The sequence below is a fragment of the Nerophis ophidion genome, linkage group LG09 (genome assembly GCF_033978795.1).
Source record: "Nerophis ophidion isolate RoL-2023_Sa linkage group LG09, RoL_Noph_v1.0, whole genome shotgun sequence".
NCBI classification, from domain to species: Eukaryota; Metazoa; Chordata; class Actinopteri; order Syngnathiformes; family Syngnathidae; genus Nerophis; species Nerophis ophidion.
The window spans coordinates 24,536,928-24,547,716 of NC_084619.1; the positions used below are offsets into that span (position 1 = coordinate 24,536,928).

Genomic DNA, 10,789 nt, shown 5'->3' on the forward strand with positions numbered 1-10,789 from the left:
CGTGATACATAACCAGACACAAGCTTCTTGCATCTACAGGTATTTTAGCCCATTCCTCTTGGGCAAAGGCCTCCAGTTCATTCATATTCTTGGGCTTGCGTGCTGCAACTGCCTTCTTCAAGTCCCACCACAGGTTTTCTATAGGATTTAGGTCTGGTGACTGTGAAGGCCACTCCAGAGTCTTCCAGCCCTTCTTCTGCAACCACTCTGATGTTGATTTGGAGGTATGCTTGGGATCGTTGTCCTGTTGGAAGGTCCAACGTCTCCCAAGCCTCAGCTTCGTCACTGACTTCATGACATTTGCAGCTAATATATCCTGGTAAGAAATAGAATTCATAATGCCTTGAACGCGCTGGAGATTCCCGGTACCTGAGGCAGAGAAACAGCCCCAGAACATGATTGACCCCCCACCATGCTTAACAGTAGGAAAGGTGTTCTTCTCTGTGTAAGCTTCATTTTTTCTCCTCCAGACATAACGTTGATTCATAAGCCCAAATAGTTCCATTTTTGTCTCATCACTCCATAGAACAGTTTCCCAAAACCTTTGGGGTTTGTCCAGATGATTTTTGGCATACTGGAGTCAATTTTTCTTGTGCCTGGTAGTCGGAAGTGGGCTGCGCCTGGGAGTTCTGGCATGGAGGCCTTCATCTCGTAGTGGGCGCCTTATTGTCTGGGACGAAACCTGCATTCCCCCCTCTGCAATGTCCTGTTGTAGTTCCTCAGCTGTTACGCGGGGGTTTTTCACCACTGTACGCACACAGCATCCTCTTTCTACCACGCCCAGGTAGTGTTTCCACTGTGCCTTTAGCTTTAAACTTGCAAATTATGCTCCCAACTGTGTCTCTTGGAATTTGTAATGTCTTTGCCATTTTTTTATATCCATATCCTTTCTTATGAAGAGAAATTACCTCCTCTCTTGACTTCTTTGACCACTCCCTGGACTTCACAAAGTTGCAAATACACCATTGACCATCTACAAGAAGCTGAGCGTCACAGTCTTTTTCAATCAGTTTAATTGTTGCTCGTTATGGTTCTAATCACATCTACAGGTGTTTTCAACACCTGATTGAAAATACCTTATTCAAATTCTGTTCTTAAGAGTTATGATCTTCAAGGGGTTGAATAATTTTGTCAATGAGATATTAAGAGAAATAACACTGTTTGGTATGTTGCAAAATATAATGTTGTAATTCAAGTTGCATTTGTCTATTTAATGCATCTTTATTTGATATGACTATTAAAAAAAATACAGAATACATTTCCAACTTGCTAAAACACCAAAATTGTGTGGGGGTTGAATAATTTTGATCACAACTGTAGGTGTACTGCATCATGGAAAGAAAAACAATGTAAAAAGAAGAAAACATTTAATTGTTATTTGTATCCAGTGATTATACTATAAATTTATTTTCCATTTAACTTCACCTGTTTTATATAATTTTTATTCAAAATCGCAGAATTTTCACATTTGCCGTTCAAATACTGAGAAGAGACTTGCGGTGAGTCAGCAGCCAGTTGAGCCTCACCATAGATTGCGCAATGACTCGGCTAACTGCTGGCCTGATCTGCAGTGAGACCGTATTGCTATGTGAATTATATTATACATTTCCATAGTTTAGTTAGCTGAGGTATATAATGTACAGTGTATTTTGTCAACAACTGTATGTGTGTAACGTATTTCTTGTGCTGAACAATCATAAAACGGCTGCGAAGACGCACTGGGTGAGGCTTGCAGTTCCCCCGCCTCCTGGTTGGTAGGGGGCGCTAGTGATCCCAGGGATCATTCTTGCGACTACTCGGCTTCAGAAGAAGTGACAACAAGCAGCAACAGTTAGTAGCGATCGTTTATTTTTTCCTCTCGTCTGGCCTTTCAACATGGAGGATTACATATATAAAATAAAACTGTTTTCTAAACTGGACTTTCAATTGAAGCAGGAGGTAATAATTAAAGGAAGACCAACGCCGGAGCTAAAAGGTTTGCTTCAGACTTCGGGACAGAAGACCCGTTCTTTTCAAACGGCGTGCTACACACGAAAAGTCTGGCTGTGTGGATGTCCAGCAAGAAACCGCCTTTTCTGCTTTTCCTGTCTTCTTTTCTCTTCTTGTGACTATGTCTAGACTCAGATGGGATATTGTGACCTGAAGAATTTGCAGAGAAGCCTCATCAAACATGAACGGTTGACCACTCACATTCAAAACCTGATTGCGCTCAAAACGTTCAGGATGTCCAGGATAGACTTGGCTTTGGATGAACAGCGAACACTCAACGTCAGCACCAACAATGCAAAGGTAGAGGAGAACCGAGAGATTTTAAAAGACATCATCAATGTCACTTGCTTCCTCGCCAAACAGCAACTGGCATTCCCTGTAAATGATGAAATTACAGGCTCTACCATTCGTGGCAACCATGTTGAACTCTTGCATGCTATTGCTGAGAAAGATCATGATGACAGGCGAGCTAGGCATTTGGAGACAGCCACTGTATTTTCTGGTTTGTCAAATAGAATACAGAATGATTTAATCGAAGCAGTTGGGGATGTCATTAGAAATTACTTTAAAAAGGAGATCAGTGCAGCCCCATTTGTTGCTGTAGAAGTGGACGAGACCACAGATGTCACAAACCAAGCCCAGATTTCTGTCATATTATATATATACATATATATATAAATAAATAAATGGGTTGTACTTGTATAGCACTTTTCTACCTTCAAAGTACTCAAAGCGCTTTGACACTACTTCCACATTTACCCATTCACACACACATTCACACACTGATGGAGGGAGCTGCCATGCAAGGCGCCAACCAGCACCCATCAGGAGCAAGGGTGAAGTGTCTTGCTCAGGACACAACGGACGTGACGAGGTTGGTACTAGGTGGGATTTGAACCAGGGACGCTCGGGTTGCGCACGGCCACTCTTCCACTGCGCCACGCCGTCCCTATATATATATATATATATATATATATATATATATATATATATATATATATATATATATATATATATATATATATATATATATATATATATATATATATATATATATATATATATATTTAAATATATATATATATATATATATATATATATATATATATATATATTTAAATATATATATATATATATATATGTATATATATATATATATATATATTTAAATATATATATATATATATATGTATATATATATATATATATATATATATATATATATATATATATATATATATATTTATGTATGTGGCTACAACTAAAGCAGGCTGTGCGGTGAAGGAGGTGTTTTTGGGATTTGATGATGTCAGTAATGACAGACACGCTCCTGCCATTATTGAGTATGTCCTGGGAGTGTTGGAGAAGTATGACTGTGTTAAAAAGCTTGTAGCTCAGACCTACGATGGGGCCGCTGTAATGGCCTCAGAGCTTTAAGGGGAACATTATCACAATTTCAGAAGGGTTAAAACCAATACAAATCAGTTCCCAGTGGCTTATTTTATTTTTCGAAGTTTTTTTTCAAAATTTTACCCATCATGGAATATGCCAAAAAAAGGCTTTAAAGTGTCTGATTTCCGCTATCTGTAAATCCACCGTCCATTTTCCTGTGACGTCACATAGTGATACCAATAGAAACAAACATGGCGGATAGCCCAGCAAGATATAGCGACATTAACTCGGATTCAGACTCACATTTCAGCGGCTTAAGCGACTCAACAGATTACGCATGTATTGAAACGGATGGTTGGAGTGTGGAGGGAAAGGCTGGATGCAAATATAGCTACAAATGTACATACAGCTAGCCTAAATAGCTTGTTAGCATCGATTAGCTGGCAGTCACACCACAACCAAATATGTCGGATTAGCACATAAGTCAATAACATCAACAAAACTCACCTTTGTGATTTCGTTGACTTTATCGTTGGAAATGCAGCTGCTTTGAGTGTCTCAGGATATCCACACATCTCTGTGCCATGTCTGTCGTAGCATCGCCGTTAAAATATGCAGTACAATTGAGGGACTTTCGCATCTTTTGACACTGGTGCAACTTAAATCTGTCGATTGGTATGTGTTTGTTTGGCATTAAATGTGGGTGGAGGGAAAGGCTGGATGCAAATATAGCTACAAATGAGGCATAACGATGCAATATGTACATACAGCTAGCCTAAATAGCATGTTAGCATCGATTAGCATGCCGTGCTAATCGATGCACACTCCACGTAAATCAACTTGAATCCGTCCCTAATCGTGTTGTTACACCCTCCAACAACACACCGACAAGGAATGATGTCTCCAAGGTACAGAAAACGGAAAATAACAGAGCTAATTTGACTTGTGTGTGTAATGTGTTTGAGAAAATGGTGGATTGCTTCACATTGTAACGTCACGGGTGAAAGGTCATCGCTCCGACAGCGAACAATATAAAGGCGTTTAGATCGCCAAATTCACCCTTTTAGAGTTCGGAAATCGGTTAAAAAAACATGTGGTCTTTTTTTCTGCAACATCAAGGTATATATTGACGCTTACATAGGTCTGGTGATAATGTTCCCCTTTAATGGCATGCAAGCTAAAATTAAAGAAAGAGTACCCGAAGCCATGTTCACCCACTGTTACGCACACAAGCTGAACTTAGTGTTATTGCATTCTGCAAAGTGCATGCCGGAGTGTCGCACGTTTTTTAAAACAGCTGAGGGACTTGCCTCATTTTTCAGCAAGTCCACAAAGCGCACTCACTTTCTGGATGATGTTGTCAAGCGCCGTTTACCCAGAGCAGCGCCCAGAAGATGGAGCACTAACTCTAGGCTGCTGCAGACAAAAAGCATGCACCACGATGATCTGCGCGCGTTATTTGACATCATCATTGAAAATCCTGACAGCTGGGATAATGACACGCTGATGATGGCAGCAAGATACGATCAGTGGCTGTCAAAAAGCATGTACATGCTTTCCCCTTATGGTATATGAGGACATTTTCAATGAGACTAATGCTCTTATTAGAGTGCTGCAAAACAAAGTGATGGACATTGAATATTGTCTTGCACGCATCCGCGACACCATTGCAACTCTCGAGCACATGAGACTGGAGTTCAAAAGTTTCTGTGACCGATTTGAGAAGAAATGCAGCGCACTTGGCCTGGCTGAGAGTGGAGGCAGACCATCAATTCGATTAGAACAAAAACGAGTGTTCTGTAACATTCTGGATGACATGAGGCAGTGGTTCTCAACCTTTTTTCAGTGATGTACCCCCTGTGAACATTTTTTTAATTCAAGTACCCCCTAACCAGAGCTAAGTATTTTTGGTTGAAACAAAGCGATAAAAAAGTCAAATACAGCACTATGTCATCAGTTTCTGATTTATGAAATTGTATAACAGTGCAAAATATTGCTCATTTGTAGTGGTCTTTCTTGAACTATTTGGAAAAAAAGATATAAAAATAACTAAAAACTTGTTGAAAAATAAACAAGTGATTCAATTATAAATAAAGATTTCTACACATAGAAGTAATAATCAACTTGAAGTGCCCTCTTTGGGGATTGTAATAGAGATCCATCTGGATTCATCAACTTAATTCTAAACATTTCTCCACAAAAAAAGAAATCTTTAACATCAATATTTATGGAACATGTCCACAAAAAATTTAGCTGTCAACACTGAATATTGCATTGTTGCATTTCTTTTCACAGTTTATGAACTTACATTCATATTTTGTTGAAGTATTATTCGATAAATATATTTAAAAAGGATTTTTGAATTGTTGCTGTTTTTAGAATATTTAAAAAAAATGTCACTTACCCCTTGGCATACTTTCAAGTACCCCCAGGGATACGCGTACCCCCATTTGAGAACCACTTACATAAGCTATCAAATGAAGGCTAGGTTTGATCATTTTGGTGAGCTGGCTTTCCTTGGTTTGGTTGATTGTTCAAAATTCAGTGAAATGTCAAAACACTTGGATGACAAAAAATGCAGAGCCTGTCAAAATATTAGATTAGATTAGATTAGATAGTACTTTATTTATTCCTTCAGGAGAGTTCCTTCAGGAAAATTACAATTTTCAGCACAATCCCATTCAAGATCAGACAAACATTACAGGGAGACAGAACAGGATCGCTGACGGGTCTGCCGGCTTCCAGCACCCCTTACAAAAAAGATGACATACAGGTAAACATGGGGGGGTGGGGGGGGGGGGGGGGCGGGAGAAAAGAATAGAAGATTAAAATAAAATTAAAAAAATCGGTCTTAGCCTGGGCCCTGTAGTGGGGGTGCAGACTGAGGCCAAGGGAAAAAAACAACTCATAGCCATAGTACACACCCCTCTTACATGTGTGTAAGAGGGAAACATCAAACATTAAAGAACATATATATATGCCAGATTCTTTGACTTTTTGCAACTAAAGGCAGATCTTGTTGGACTGTATAGCTCACAAACGGTGAGGGATGAATGTAAATCTCCTAGACAGCTTCTCAGCTTTTTGGCCCAGAAGGACCTCATCCAAACTGTTCCTGCTACTACGGCATCAGTGGAGCGGTCATTCTCAGACTTTTAAAACTGAAGAAAGATAAGGAAGACTTCTATAAACAAGTTATCTGTTGTGATCCGATGGTCGGATCATCACCATATTGTTGCTTTGTTCCTCTTTCATATCACATTCTGTAGTTTTACCTAATTTCCTGTTTTGCTTTGTCACCATGGTTGCCTATTTTTTCCACCTTCTACTCTCGGTTCCCGCACACCTGTTCCCACTGATCACTGCCTTATATAAGCCTGCCCCTTTTTGTTCTTCTGTCTCGGATCTTAGTTTGCTTTCACGCAACAGTTGACTTGTTTTTCATGCTCTCACGCTACACTTCGTTTTATTCCTAGCTTTCATGCTAGTTGTTTTGTTTTCCTTTTTGTGCCTTTGTGCCATGTATTAGAGTATCTGTTTATTTCCCTAGCCTTCATGCTAGCGCTTTTGTTTGCCTTTTCTGTCTAGCACAAGTATTTTTGTTCCTAGCCTTTTTATTAATTGAATAAATCCTTTATATCTTACCTCTCGCAGTGTTTTTGCCCGACACATCCACGGAGGAACAAATCCGGCATCGCTATGCCACACAAGCCTCACATTATCGATGCTTTTGTTCAGAAGGAGCGGAGCATCGACTTCATTTATAAGTAAAGGTAAGACCATAATAATGTTTTTTTGTGTGCTACAGTTTGAATGTGTAAAGAATGCTGGTATGAGCTTTTAAACATAACCCGTTAACTGCTGCCAATCACATGGTGAATAAGATACTCTTTAGGGTTCATATGTTTGTAAATCTGACTGTGATGAAGTCAGTGCCTCACCAGCCTTGAACCTCACCGCACGTCATGACTTATTTTGAGTTTTTTGGTGTTTTCCTGTGTGTAATGTTTTAGTTCTTGTCTTGCGCTCCTATTTTGGTGTTTTTTCCTCTTTTGTTGCAGTTTCATTTCCTTCCTGAGCGCTATTCTCCGCAACTGGTTTGTTTTCGCATTCGAGACTATGTAAGTCAGGGGTGCCCATTACGTCGATCGGAGGGTGTGTCATTCGATCGCGGAGGGTGTGTCAGTCGATCACAAGCCAGGCATTAAAAAAATAGACATAAAAATGAGAAATAATCAATCTTCACCAAGACTTCACTTTCGTCAAGTTTTTGACATTCTCGGCACCCGAGGATCTTGTGAGAGGACGCTGACTGCTGCGAGCTTATTATTAAGGAAAAAATCACTGACAGGACGAGAGAAACACTTTTTATTTCAACAGACTCTTGGGCCGTACCTGCTGTCATAACTCTAAAGACCGACTGCACAGTTCCTGTCTTCACTATAAAAGACCTGCTTCATCCTGCCTGTGCTAACAAAATAAGAGTCTCAGAAAGCTAGCGTGCACAAGCTAGCAAGCTACAGAGTTTGACGCCACAGATCTCCCTGCTCTAAGCGACCGCTCCCTCTCCTCGCTCGCCCACACACTCACTGACGTCACTCACCTGCTGCCACACACACATATGCTACTCTCATAACAAAGTGTTTAAAAAGGAGTATGCAAGTTGGACAAACGAGATGCCAAATCCAAGCGTGATTGATGGGACAGGCCTTGGTGACGAAGCCCCAAGCACAGCGATCAGTGTAGTCTTCCGTAGAAGAACGAGGGTGGGTAGGCTGGTGAAACCTGTAGATGGACTAATTCAGAACATGACCCAGAAGAAGATATCTGTTTGAGTTACAAACCTCTGTAAACAGTCAAGTACCATAAAATAGTTGTTTAATCAAATTTTTGGGGTTGAACACGTATTACAGTAGCAGTGATAAATATTAGGTACTCCTTGTCTTGTGAAAGGTATATTTTTTTATTACCTTTGTAAAGTAATGTGTAAGGTGGTGTAAAAGGCACCTATTTTTACAAGTGTACCCAGGAGGGTTGCGCAGCCCTCCTCGGTCATTTTCTCAGTGATGTGAGTAACTAATAAGTTGCATAACATGAATGTATAAGAGTACTCTGCTTAGTCTTGAAGTATTTTGGTGAAGTTCAGAGGGGAGCATGTAGCCGAGCTAAATGTTATTTTATTTTTTATTTTTGGTAATTTTATTCACATAATTTTCTGTTGTGAACTTCCCCAAATGTGTCTCTCATTGTAAATAGGTTCCGCTCTATTGTTTCCCATTATATACCTTTTTGTTTCCCGGGGGGGCGATTTGGCGTTGCACCTGTGTGACCAGCTTCAGTGAGCACTGACTCCTGCAGCTGTGGAGAGAAATACTGTGGACTGTATGTGACGCCCTTTTCTTTTTGTCCCTATGAAAAAGCTGCTGGTGAATAAACCCTCCACAACTCAACTCCTGTGTGTTCATCACAACAAAAAAGACACAACGCAGAACAGTGACTGTTACATACAGAACATTGAACTGGTCATTTATACAATGTCTCTGTCAGTTTTTACCTCATTGAGAGGGACAAGTAGTAGAAATTAATGAATGGATGGATGGATGGATGATGGATCTTTATAACTGGAAAAAATATAAACATTAAATAAATCACCTTCTATCTGCCAGCTGAAATTAGCAGCAGGTGGTTATTTTGTCCATTGTTCAGGACTGTTCCCTAAAGATTTTTTTTGCCTTTTTTTTTTTTTAATTTAAAACAGAAAATAAACAAAAAAAAAAAGAGAACATTTGTGGCCAAGTGCAACCTTTAAAAAACCTACAGGATTTGTTTCAAATCACAAAATTGTCACAGCGAATGCGCACTCCCTCATTCCGTCTGCAGCGTGCTCGGCTGGCACCTCCGCTGGAAGCACGCCAGGACACGCCCCTGCTTGCTCTGGCCATATCGTGGCCACGCATCGGCAAAGCTGCAGGCAACCAGCAATCAGCGCACCTGTTACTAATGAAGACAAGCAGCATAAAGACCAGCGGACCCGAAGATCGTGTGCCGGAACGTAGTTTACTCCCCTCTCTGGCTTTCCTCCTGCGAACTTGCTCTCTCTCCGTGACTTCACAATTCCCGTGTCTTGTGTCCTCTGTGTCCCCCGCAGTGCCTTTCCTGTTCCCCATGATCGAGCTGTGTGCCTCGACTCCTCTCTGGATTTTGGACTGCCTCCCTCGATCCTAGACCACTGCTCGGACACAGACCTAGTTGCTTCCTCCAACCCCCGACCGCTTGCTTGGACAGCCTTCTTGCCTTGCTCCTCTGGTCTGACGAAGGATTTATCCAACACACACATACAACAAACTCTGGTAACATGTACATTGTTAATTCTACACATCATTTTGCACCAAACACATAGAGTAGCACACACCTCCCACACACTCATCAAGAGGTTCAATAAACCTATTGAACTGATTCTTGTTTTGGTGTCGTCTCCTTCCTCCGCCGTACGTAACAAAAAAAGGACAAATAAAGAATGAGACCTCCTGTACTACTGCAATTAATTGTATTTTTTATAATATCAATCAATCAATCAATGTGTATTTATATAGCCCCAAATCACAAATGTCTCAAAGGACTGCACAAATCATTACGACTACAACATCCTCGGAAGAACCCACAAAAGGGCAAGGAAAACTCACACCCAGTTGGCAGGGAGAATTCACATCCAGTGGGACGCCAGTGACAATGCTGACTATGAGAAACCTTGGAGAGGACCTCAGATGTGGGCAACCCCCCCCCCCCCTCTAGGGGACCGAAAGCAATGGATGTTGAGCGGGTCTAACATGATACTGTGAAAGTTCAATCCATAGTGGCTCCAACACAGCCGCGAGAGTTCAGTTCAAAGCGGATCCAGGACAGCAGCGAGAGTCCCGTCCACAGGAAACCATCTTAAGCGGAGGCGGATCAGCAGCGTAGAGATGTCCCCAACCGATACACAGGCGAGCGTTCCATCCTGGGTCCCGACGAGCGGTCCATCCTGGGTCCCGACTCTGGACAGCCAGTACTTCATCCATGGACATCGGACCGGACCCCCTCCACAAGGGAGGGGGGGGACATAGGAGAAAAAAGAAAAGAAGCGGCAGATCAACTGGTCTAAAAAGGAGGTCTATTTAAAGGCTAGAGTATACAGATGAGTTTTAAGGTGAGACTTAAATGCTTCTACTGAGGTAGCATCTCGAACTGTTACCGGGAGGGCATTCCAGAGTACAGGAGCCCGAACGAAAAACGCTCTATAGCCCGCAGACTTTTTTTGGGCTCTAGGAATCACTAATAAGCCGGAGTCTTTTGAACGCAGATTTCTTGCCGGGAGATATGGTACAATACAATCGGCAAGATAGGATGGAGCTAGACCGTGTGGTATTTT

At 41.3% G+C, this 10,789-nt stretch overlaps 1 long non-coding RNA gene across 1 annotated transcript; it reads left to right on the plus strand.

Annotated features, from left to right (window-relative positions):
• Window positions 1-1,811: 1,811 nt before the first annotated feature.
• On the plus strand, window positions 1,812-9,803 carry LOC133558788 (uncharacterized). Its single transcript, XR_009807998.1, has 3 exons — window positions 1,812-2,289; window positions 7,036-7,154; window positions 9,530-9,803. It is a non-coding gene; the product is annotated as an uncharacterized LOC133558788 (long non-coding RNA).
• Window positions 9,804-10,789: the final 986 nt, after the last annotated feature.